We start from the raw sequence: 10664 nt of genomic DNA, 5'->3' as shown, positions 1-10664 counted from the left end.
AGAGTTGAACTGTGCCATCTTTGGTACCCATCCAGGAAGGCACCCCACCACACCCAGGGGCCCCACAACAGGAACCATGGGGCAGGCGGGAACTGGAAAGGGGAGGTTGGAAGAGGTTGTGGAAGAGCGGGGACTGCAGAGGCCGGGGCTCCCTGAGGACCCATGAAGAGTGCACACACACGCGTGCCCAGTGGAGGGCCAGCATTCAGATGCCTGCCACGGCTGAGGGCATCGGCGGCCGTCAGCATCGATCCACAGAGAGGAGCCCAATCACTGGTGGGTAACTTGGGTGCCTAACTGTTGCCTGCTGAGCCCCGATTCCCTCAGCCCGTACACCAGAGAGGCTACATCTTAAGAACAGAGGGGGAGAACTGGAACACTGACACCTCTGGCACATGGACGGACGTTGAAACCATTATGCTCAGCGAAAAAAGCCAGACACAGAAAGCCACACAGCGTAAGATTCCATTTATACGGCACGTCGGGAGGAGGCAGATCCATGGAGAGAGAACACAGGTTGGTAGATGGAGGGCTGGCTGCGGAGCATGGAGTAGGGGGTGTTTCACGGAAAGGAGCTTCCTTTCGGGGTGATGAAATGTTTTCACTTGGATTGTAATACTGGTGGTACAACCCTGTGAATGGACTCAAAACCACTGTGTGTACACTCTAAATGGATGAACGGTATGTTATGTAAGTCACATCTCAATACAGCTGTCATTTTAAAATGGAGAGGCGGAAGGCTGGGGGGAAGGGGTAGATAGTTTGGAGGACATGTACACACTGCTCTATTTAAAATGGATAGCCAACAAGAGCGCGGGGAGCTGTGCTAAGTGTTAGGTGGCGGCCTGGCTGGGAGGGGTGTTTGGGAGAGAATGGATGCATGTGTGTGTATGGCTGCGTCCCCTCCCTGTTCACCCGAAACTATCACCACACTATTAACCGACTATATCCCAATACAAAATAAAAAGTTAAAAAAAAAAAAAGCCATCGAGAAAGTGCAACAAAAAATAAAGTGATTACTGAACATGTTGGGTTAGTATCTAAATAATAATAATAATAAAATGAGGGGCATTTCATTTGGGATCAGAAAGACGTTTTGGAGATGGACAGTGGTGATGGCTGCCCAACAATGTGGAGGCACCTCATGCCACTGAGCTGTATACATAAAAATGGTTAAAACAGTAGATTTTACGTGATGTATATTTTACCACAATTTTTTTAAACTAAAAAAGGTTCATTTTAAAAAGATGGAGAGGGGAAGTATCCCAGAAGAAGACCGTGGACCCCTAGATACTCCAAGATACTGGCGTCAGAACACCAGGAAAGAAGCAGCCTCCCCACCTCACCCCCCAATGTGGGGTCACGCACACACACACACACACACACCCGCATACGACACTCCAAGTCCCATAAGCCTGGTGCTGGGGACAAAGGACGGAAAAGCTTTGAATCGCCTCTAGGACTGGGATTTCAAACAGACGGCCTTGTAATGACACAGTGACCACAGCATGCCGGGATCTGCCGCCACACAGCTGTGGCCAGAGGTCGGGAAAAATTGCAACTGCTTCCTGTGAAGCCCCCTGTTCTCCCAGAGCCCCACAAACCACTGCAGAGGCTCAACATCAGCTCCCCAAGGAGCACAAACTCCTAGATGGCAGGGACCGCTGGGTCTGGCTCGTGCCCGGGGCTTGATACCGAGCTGGTCACATCATGGGTCTTTGGTCAATGTCTGATGAAAGAAAGGAGAGCCTCCATCATGAGACACAGAAGAAACCAAGGCCCCAGGGGCCCACGGCCCTACCCAGGGCCACACCATTAAACAGAGGTGGGGGCAGGGACCAGGACCCAAAGCCCCAGCTCCCCTGGCCCAGGCCAGCACCGGGCAGGGCCGGATCCCACCCGGAGCCCCTCCTCCAGCTGTGCACATCTGCTGGCCTCTGTGGGATGAGGCAATCGCCCAGGAACCTGGCCAAGGACGCAAACATCCAGGACAGAACAACCGGAGGCGTTTCCAAGGGGTGGGGTCGGCGGCCCAGCGCCAAGCCTGGGTCCCCGCAGGGCTGCCTCCTGCCTGGCTCTGGGGGTTGCATTCCTAAAGCCACACCTCACCCTGTCACCCCAACTCCTCCTGATGGGGAGGCAAGGGTCCTGGAATACTGTTTTGGTCAGCTTCTCCCTGGGGGAAATACCCTGCAGGCCCCTGCCGGTCTTTGGGTCTCAGCCCCCCTTCAGGGTAATCTGGTTCCATCTGGCTCTGCTCCTTCAAACTGCGTGGCTCTTGCTGACAGAGTCTTCTTAGAACACCATGTTCTAAGGCAGCCCTGCCTTCAGGGCCCCTAGTCTGAGGGAAGACACCCCTCCTCTAAAAGCCCCCAGTCGGAGACTGGAGACGTAGCCCTGACACAGGACCCCTGATATGCTGGACGAGATGGCACTCTGCTCGTAGGAGCCTTGTCTAAGGAGGGAGAGCCTTAGGCTGATGGGGGAGGCCTGGGTCACCAGCAGGAGGCTCCCGGGGCCCTGCCTGGGCTTTGGCTGGCTTCTCTCTCTCTCTTTCGGATGCCCCTTCCTCTTCCCAGCTGGGAGACAAGAGGGCTCTGACACCTCTGTTTCTCAGAACCCAGCATCTCTCTGTTCACGTAGCACTGGGCACCACCTTTAGGCTGTTGGTCGCAGTCAGCTCCGCGACAGATGGCCCACGTGCGGAGGCCCGCCAGAAAACACATGCTCTTGACGCGTTTGCTCTCGGCGGCTCGGCTGTGTCTGCCACTGTCCCTGGGCTGCTGCCCCGTCGGCCCATGACCTATTCCCAGCAGGCCAACAGCTGCAGCATCTAGAATTAGGAAGTGCTCAGACTGGACAGGCTCCTCCCCCTTCTCTGAGGCCCGAAGGCCAAGGTTGGCCTAAATTCAGGGCAAGCCCTCCAGAAGCCTGGCTCTGAGCTGTCCAGTCTGGTCCTCACAGTGACCCCAGAGTCTGGGGCTTCCTGATGAAGAAACTCAGAGCTTGTTTCCCCAGTTGTAAAATGAGCTCGATAGAAGTAACAGCTCTCAAAACATAATTGTGAAGCTTAAACTGAGATGATGCTGGAAACCTGTTAGCACGGTACCTGGCCAAGGTGAAAGCGTGTTGTTTCATGATTTTGTTTTTTTCTCCTGCTTGGCATTCAAAACCTTTTCTTGTTTGGGGGACCACCCTCCTAGGCTGATCCTCATAGGAAGGCGCTCTGTCCTCCCAGTGCAGAGGCTGACATGCCTTCGGTTAGAAGGAGCAGACACATGACCTGACTCCATCACTCAGGAGCCCACCCTGAATTTGGGGACCGCTAAGGTGCTGCAGAGGACAATCGGGGGATCATTCCTAGGGGCCAGAGGCCATGCCCAGGCCCACGGCGCCCAGTGACAGTGGCTTGGGAAGCACCCCCAGACATAAGACAATTCCTCCAGGGCCCTGCCTGTGTCCTGAGCTGCCAGCCCCCTTCACATCTGTCCTTTCCCTGAGCCTGGTTCTCCAATCGATTCTGTGAGCTGCTTGGTGTCCTTCCAATAAATTCCTGTCCTACTTAAATTAATGAGAGTCAGTTTTCATTTTCAACCAAAAAACTTGACTGGCTTGGAAACTGGTCTGAAGGGGTGGGTTTCAGACAACAATACTGCTAGGGAAAGGGAGGAAATAAAAATCTATTCTAGCTGGGCTGAAGGTGGTAAAAATCCAGTTAGTGTCCAGGGACGAGAACCCAATAGCCTGTGGTATGTGGTGATGAAATAGCTAATGCAGTTAAATTCATTAATTACATTATGGCCGGTGGCCATCTGGAAAAAAGTGCCACTGAAGGAAAAGCTGTGCGGGCCTGAGTCGCCGCTGCCATGGAATAGGATGGGAATGGCACGATTTCAAAGATGGCCTGGCTGCTTCAATGACACTAGACAATTCAAAGAGAAAGAATCACAAACTACAATCTCTAAATTCTTGGCTCAAGGCATAAATTGGAGCCCAGAACCTTTCTATAACTGGACTAAAGAATCGCTTATCTTTTACTGCATCAGGATGAAGTTTGTGGAAAACCAACTGCAGAGCCTGATCCTTTGCTTTGCCAAACTCCAGTGGCTGTTGAGTTCACAGCCTTCTCTTCCTCGGCCTGCCGCATTCATGCTGGTGGTTCCTTGAGGCTGACCCTGGGTCTTCTCTTCTTGCTCTGTATCCCTGCAGCACGTGGGATGCCTTTGACTACAAAGAACAGAAAACTCTGCAGTAGCGGCAGTCCAGGGCAGGCAAACTCCTGGAATGCACAGCTGCCAGCAGCACCCAGGGCTCTCAGAGGTGCCAGTGCTTTTCACTCAGCTCCGCCATCCCCTGGATTGGCTTCATTCAGTGCAGCCGGCTCATGCTGGCTTGCAAGAGGTGATTGCGTGTATCTTGACTCTGTGTTCACTGGCCTCATGTTGGCAGTCTGAAATTGACCATGGAGGGAGTATTTACACCTTGGAAATCAGCCAGCAGCACATATCAGGGTTTTTTTTTTTCTTTTCAATTTGGAGAGGTGGTACACCAGCACATCACTGGCTTCATCCTAGCTCTGGTTCCCTAAGGGGTGGCAATGGAGCCACCTGCTTCTGTGTGTACGTGCCCAGGAGGTAAAGGAAGAGGGAAACCAGAGAAGAGGAGCGGGCAAGGGGAGGGGAAGGGGACAGATGGGAGAGGCAGAGGGAGAGGGAAGAGGGGAGAGGAAGAATCTCCCCTGACTGTGGAACCAGGCCGGCTCTCCAGCCTCACTGGGACCTAGCACCAGGGGAATGTCATGACCAGACCGGGCTGAGTCTCTCCAGATCCCCCTCTGGAGCTGCACTGTGGGGTCAGCAGCCCTGAAGAGCCAGGGCCCTGTGGTGGGCAGACCTCTGAACAAACCAAGTCCTTCAGGGAATGAGGAAAGAAGAAGTGGTGGTAATGAGTGGCAGTGGCGACTTCTCTGATGAGCAGCAGAGCTAGATCCCCACCCAGGCACGTGTAACTGACCACTCCTGGACATCTCCCCTTGGAGGAGAAGAGGAAGACTCCGAAGAGCCAATGCACACAGTACCGACCGTGTGCCAGCTGCCGTTCCAATGCTGTCCGTGTATCAGTTCATCTCACTACACACAGCCCTAGGAGCCGGATCTGTTGTTGCTCTCATTCACTGAGGCTGAGGCTCCGAGGGGTGGTGTAACTTGCTAGAGCCCACAGAGGTGGTGCTGGGGTGGGGAGCCAGCCACCTGGCTCCAGGCCCTTGCTCTGAACCTCCTCTCCTCCCTGCCTTCCCCCAGACCTGCTTGAAGCTCTCCTCTTCCTCATCTTAACTGCAACTCAAGATTCAGGTGTCCCCACAGGATGGCGTCAATACTCTAGAAAGCTTTCCAACCCCAGCCCAGGTCAGACACCCATCTGTAGCTGCCGCAGTGACCACTGTCTCTCCAGGGCACTGGGCCTTGTAACTGGCTTCTTGTCTATTTCCCTTGAGGGCAGGAAATAGGTCCTGCTCATCTCCACAGGTCCAGTGTCCTCAGCCCAGGACCTGGCACGCGGAACGGGTGGTGAGAGCCCAGCGCCAGGCCCTCAGCTCCCTTCTCCCCAGTACCAGATCCCTGGGCCCGGTTGGTCTCCACACGTGCAGACGTGCTATCCCCCACCTTCCGGGCAAATGTTCTGCTAGCCCTTCCGCCTCTCCACTGCCTGGCTGGATCTACTTCATACGCTCAGCACGGATCTCCTTACTTCCGCTTCTTAGCCTCCTTCCTGTTTTACTCTTTTATTAAGATTCTAATTAAATATTTCTAATTAAATGTAATGAGCTGAATCGACAAACTTATTGCAATAAAGCAGCATTCAAGACATCCTCTCTCCTGATCTTTCCCAGCCAGTGGAATTGAGATAGCACTGGGCCTTTTCTGCCTGGGGGTGACTCAGCAGGGCTGGGACTGAAGGCTACACTCACAGGGCATCACCAGGGGCACCCAAGGCCCAGCTGAGGCCTCCCCTGACCCAGCTACCCTGCAGCCAGATTTTAGGCAGAAGTCAGTCTGTTCTGAGAGCAAAAACACTGGCCCAGGCCACACTGGCTTGCTTCTGGTCTGTGCTTCCAGCCGGCCCTGACAACACATGGCCTCCTCCACACCAGGAGGGGCAGGCAAAGCCTCCAGACCTGTAACTGGGGTTCGTTAACCACTGGGTGCCTGCCTCTTCCCTTCAGCCCGGCTTTCTGGAGAGCAATAAAGGCCTGGACCTGAGGTCTGACCCTGCCCTTCTGCGTGTCCTTAGTCAAGGTCCATCCTCTCTTTGGGCCCCACCCGAATTTCCACCACATGGCAGGCCGATATGATGTGTTGAGGGAGGCCAGGCCTCAAATCCTGACCTGCCCCTTTTGGGCTGTGGGTCCTGAGGCAAGTTACATCATCTCTCTGAGCCTCAGTTTCCTCATCTGTAAAATGGGACTGTTATAAAATGAGCTGTTATAAAATTACTATAAAACAACATTCAGGCACAGACTAAGTGCTTCATAAATTACAACCGTAAATCATCCTAATCCAACACCCCTTGCCCACAGCAACCCTAGGGGGCTGAGAGAGGACCCTGGTCAAGGGGAGTTGAGGAGGGGAGACAGAGCTTTTAGAATCTTTCCAAACCTGGCCCACCTTCCTTCCCACCAGCCAGCACGGAGGGAGGACACAGCGCCCTGGGGACCCCAGGCGGGACTTATATCCTCCACTCACCCGCCCTACCTGGGCAACAGGCCCGTTACAGCAGCCTCTGAGCTTCTGCCCACACCTGACCTCGCTGAACCCGCATATCAGCTCTCGGGGAAGGTAGCGTCTGGTTCATGGTCCCACTTCACAGACAAAGAAACTGGGGCTCAGACCGCAGGGTGTTAACACACTCAAGTCAACCAGGCAGTGATGGAGTCAGGACTTGAAACTGGTTCTCTGGCTCTGACACCAAGGAGCCACTAACTGCCACCTCCCTCTGCAAGTATATATGGCCAGGGATATTCTATGGGTTTTGGTGATTCAGGCCATGAGACCCAGCTCTGGAGGCAGGCAGGCAGGGCAACTGCCCCAGAGTACAGAAGCGGACAGGGAAGGGCTGCAGAGCAAAGTTGAAGATCTGGGTCCTGGTTCCTAGGCTGCTCCAGGGTCACAGGGTCACCTGGCCTCCAGCCACAGTCCCCGCTCCTGAGCAAAGCAGCACAGACTCTGGGGTCGGAAGGACCCTGGTTTAGTCCTGGCACTGTGCTCACCTGTGTGTGATGGGCTGATGACTTCACCTCTCTAAGCCTCAGACTCTTCACAGCATCAATGGGATGCATGCTTGTATCCCCAGAAAAAAAAAAACAGTGGGCATCATGGATCTTATGTCACAGGCCCATTTTACATTCCTGGGGCTGCAGAACAAGAAACAGGTATCCCCGCTTTTGGAAAGTTTGTTTTGGGATTTCCCCAGCGGTCCAGTGGTTGGAACTTCACCCTCCAACGCAGGGGTGTGGGTTCAATCCCTGGCCAGGGATCTAAGATCCCACATGCCTCAGGGCCGATAAAACCAAAACGTGAAACAGAAGCAATATTATAACAAATTTAATAAAGAGTTTGAAAATGTTCCACATGAAAGAAAAAAAAAAGTCTTAAAAAAAAAAAAAAAAAAAACCCAGTCCGCTTTATGCCACTTTGTGCTACGGAAGAGCAACATTAGTCTCTGCTTTCACTAACCGAAAGACATCCAGGAGGACTGTCTCTTTCATGAAAAAGGCAAAGAGCGAAACTAGCGCTCAGCGTCTGGTTTGCAGCAGCCGTCATAGAGGCAACGCGCACAGAGCAGAGAGCGGCACCGCCGGGCTCCCTTCCTGAAAATACCTTCTGCATCTCGGCAGCTCAAGCCACCTCAGCTCTGAACCGCGTCTGTGAGCATCTGCACTTTCACAGGATTTCCTTCGTGCATCTGTTAGCGAGGTGTGTCCTGTGGAATTGCTTCTTCGCTTTATACCAGCTCAGCTTATGAAAGGTTTCACAGGAACTTTGGAATAACGGGGAAACCTATACCACAAAGTGGGTAGCTTAGAATACCAGAAATGGACTATCTCACAGTTCTGGAGGCCAGAAGGCCAAAGTCCAAGTGTCAGCAGGGTCGTGCTCCCCCTCCACCCCTCACCCGCAGGAGACCCTGCCTCACCTCCTCCAGCTTCTGATTGCGCCGAGTGTTCCTTGGCTCATGGCAGCATCACTCCAGCCTTCACACTGCCTTCTCCCTGTGTCTCTTCACACAGCCTTCCCTCTGCGTGTGTCTGTCCCTCTGTCCAAATCTCTCCCTTTTTATAAGGGCACCACCCAAATGATTTTGTTTTAACTTGATTACCTCTGTAAAGACTCCCTTTCCAAACACGGTCACTTCTGATGTACTGGGGTTTGTGGACACGTTTTGGGGAGGACACAGGTCAACAGGCTGCAAGCTCTTCTGCACACACTGGATCCTTACAGGCAGGCCGGAAAGGAGTGAGCCCATTGTACAGATGGGGAAAAATGGAGCTGGGGGTTGGGACGTTGAGTACAAAGGCACATAGTGAATGAGACGCAGAGCCAGGATCGGAACTTCAAGTCTCCCAAGTCTGATGTTTTTCCACTGCCTTCTTTAAAATTTAAAAGGGGAAAGGAGAGTCCAGAGCTATCCTTTGGGGTCAGGAGTTTGACCCTGAATGGCCATCTCGCATCAGTAATTACAATTGACCAATCACCTACCAGAAGTCAGGCACTTGGCTTTATATTCACTGTGTCACGCTGCTGCTTTTGAAGTCAGACTGCCTAGTTCAAACCCAGGTTTTCCCACTCCTAGCTGAGTGACTCCAGGCAGCTAACTTTACCTCTCTGGACCTGTTTCTTCTTCAGTAAAATGGGGACAGCATCCACCGTAGAGGATTTAACGGGGTGACTCACGCAAAGCCCCTTAGCACAGGGCCTGGCACGTAGGACGTTCTCATTTAATCTTTGTAACGACACCATGAGGTGGGTCTCCACTTTACAGAGAGGAAACCAAGCCATCATTCAACCACAGTTACGAACTACGTCTAGTAAATGACAGGAGTGGGACGTGTACCCAGCTTCCTCTGACTCCTAACCCTACTTTTTTTTGTTTGTTTGTTTTTCCCACAGTGCTGAAGTCCAAGGCCTCCAGGCTTGGGAATATGACTCTTACTGTGGGCTGGCAGGACTCAAACTTCAGACAGCCTTCCGAACTGGGTGCTGAAAGCCCTGGTCCAACTGGGTCCCTGGAGAAGGAGGAGGTCTCTGGGTTTAAACACCGTGATGTGGGAACCAGGGGGTGGGTGTCTTCCCTACTTCAGTTGTCCGATGCCCCCAAAAGGCAGACCCTCAACCCAAGTCCCCAGGGAGCATATGCCAATCCCCCTGGGCCCCAGGGACCTCTGTTCGGATTTGCTGTGAAAATTAGAGCCGAGTGCTGCAGAAGGTCAAGCCAGCAGGGGGACCAGACAGTGAAGGGACCAAAATCAAAGACCTTCCCCAATGCTGCCCCTACAGACCAGCAAGGCGCCCACACAGGCACAGAGAAATACACCTGCGGGCTCCCGCCCAGGTCACCTGTCCACACACTCACGTTCAGACACCCACACCTGCAGCACAACACAGACCCTGGAGGCGACACGTGCTGGCTGCACATGCCCATCGGGATGTCACATGTGCCTGGCGACCCTCACACCACAGCCTGACGCGGGCAGGGACTTAAAGAGACGCAGAACCACAGACTCCAGGACACCACAGACCACCCTCTGCGGGAAACAGTCGGAAGTGCGTCCCGATGACAAGCTCCCACCTGCCCTGTTTCTAGCCCTGAGCCCGCTCTTTTGAGTCTAACCCTGGATGACTGCCGCAGCCCTGAGGCATCTGAGGCCTCTGTGATCTTGTCTCTCTCTGCACAGAACCTCCTGCTCTATCTCAAGCAAGCCAAAGGTACGTGGCGCTGACCTGCTCTCTGACCTTGTCTCCAGGCTCTCTGCTTCCGGCCACACTGACCTCCTCCTGCTTCTATTCGCTCACATCCCACTCTTCCTAGGGTGGCAGGGAGCCGGGGTGCACTTGCTGTCTCCTCTCTCTTAAGTGCTCCTTCCCTCCACCTTCAGGTCTGTGCTCAAGCGTCCCTGAACCCCCTGCCCCGCCGCCCCTGTATAAAGCAGCCCTGCCCCTCATCTCCACTGCTGGGTTTCCATCCTTACCACACAGATTAATTCTACATCTCCGCAGAAGAGGGAGGGTCAGATCCCCCTCCTCCAGTGGAACGCAACTCCATGGGATGGGGTCTTTGTCATGTGTTGCTTGCTGCCGTGTTCCAAGCACCCGGAACCCAATTTGGTGGTAGATGGTGGGTGCTCAATCAGTGGGTGCCGAGTGGATGACTCCTGACACCCAGCCTGGCTCAGAGAGCACCCAGAGGCAGGGCCCGAGCTGATGTGCAGACAGACCTGCGGTCCAGCCTGGGCCGGTCACGCCACCTCTTAGTCTCGGCTCTCGCGAGGATTGAAGACATGTTGTCGGCTCTCGACACAGCACTGACACGACTGCACAGTGGTGAGGTTTCCTCTGGCCCACCACCCCCCTCCCAATTCCCTTCTCCCTGCCAGCTGCTTGAGTGAA

The sequence above is a fragment of the Bison bison genome, unplaced genomic scaffold (genome assembly GCF_000754665.1).
Source record: "Bison bison bison isolate TAMUID 2011002044 unplaced genomic scaffold, Bison_UMD1.0 scf7180017864516, whole genome shotgun sequence".
Taxonomy (NCBI): domain Eukaryota; kingdom Metazoa; phylum Chordata; class Mammalia; order Artiodactyla; family Bovidae; genus Bison; species Bison bison.
The sequence above is the reverse complement of the archived record's forward strand: the minus strand, read 5'-3'. Positions refer to the sequence as shown.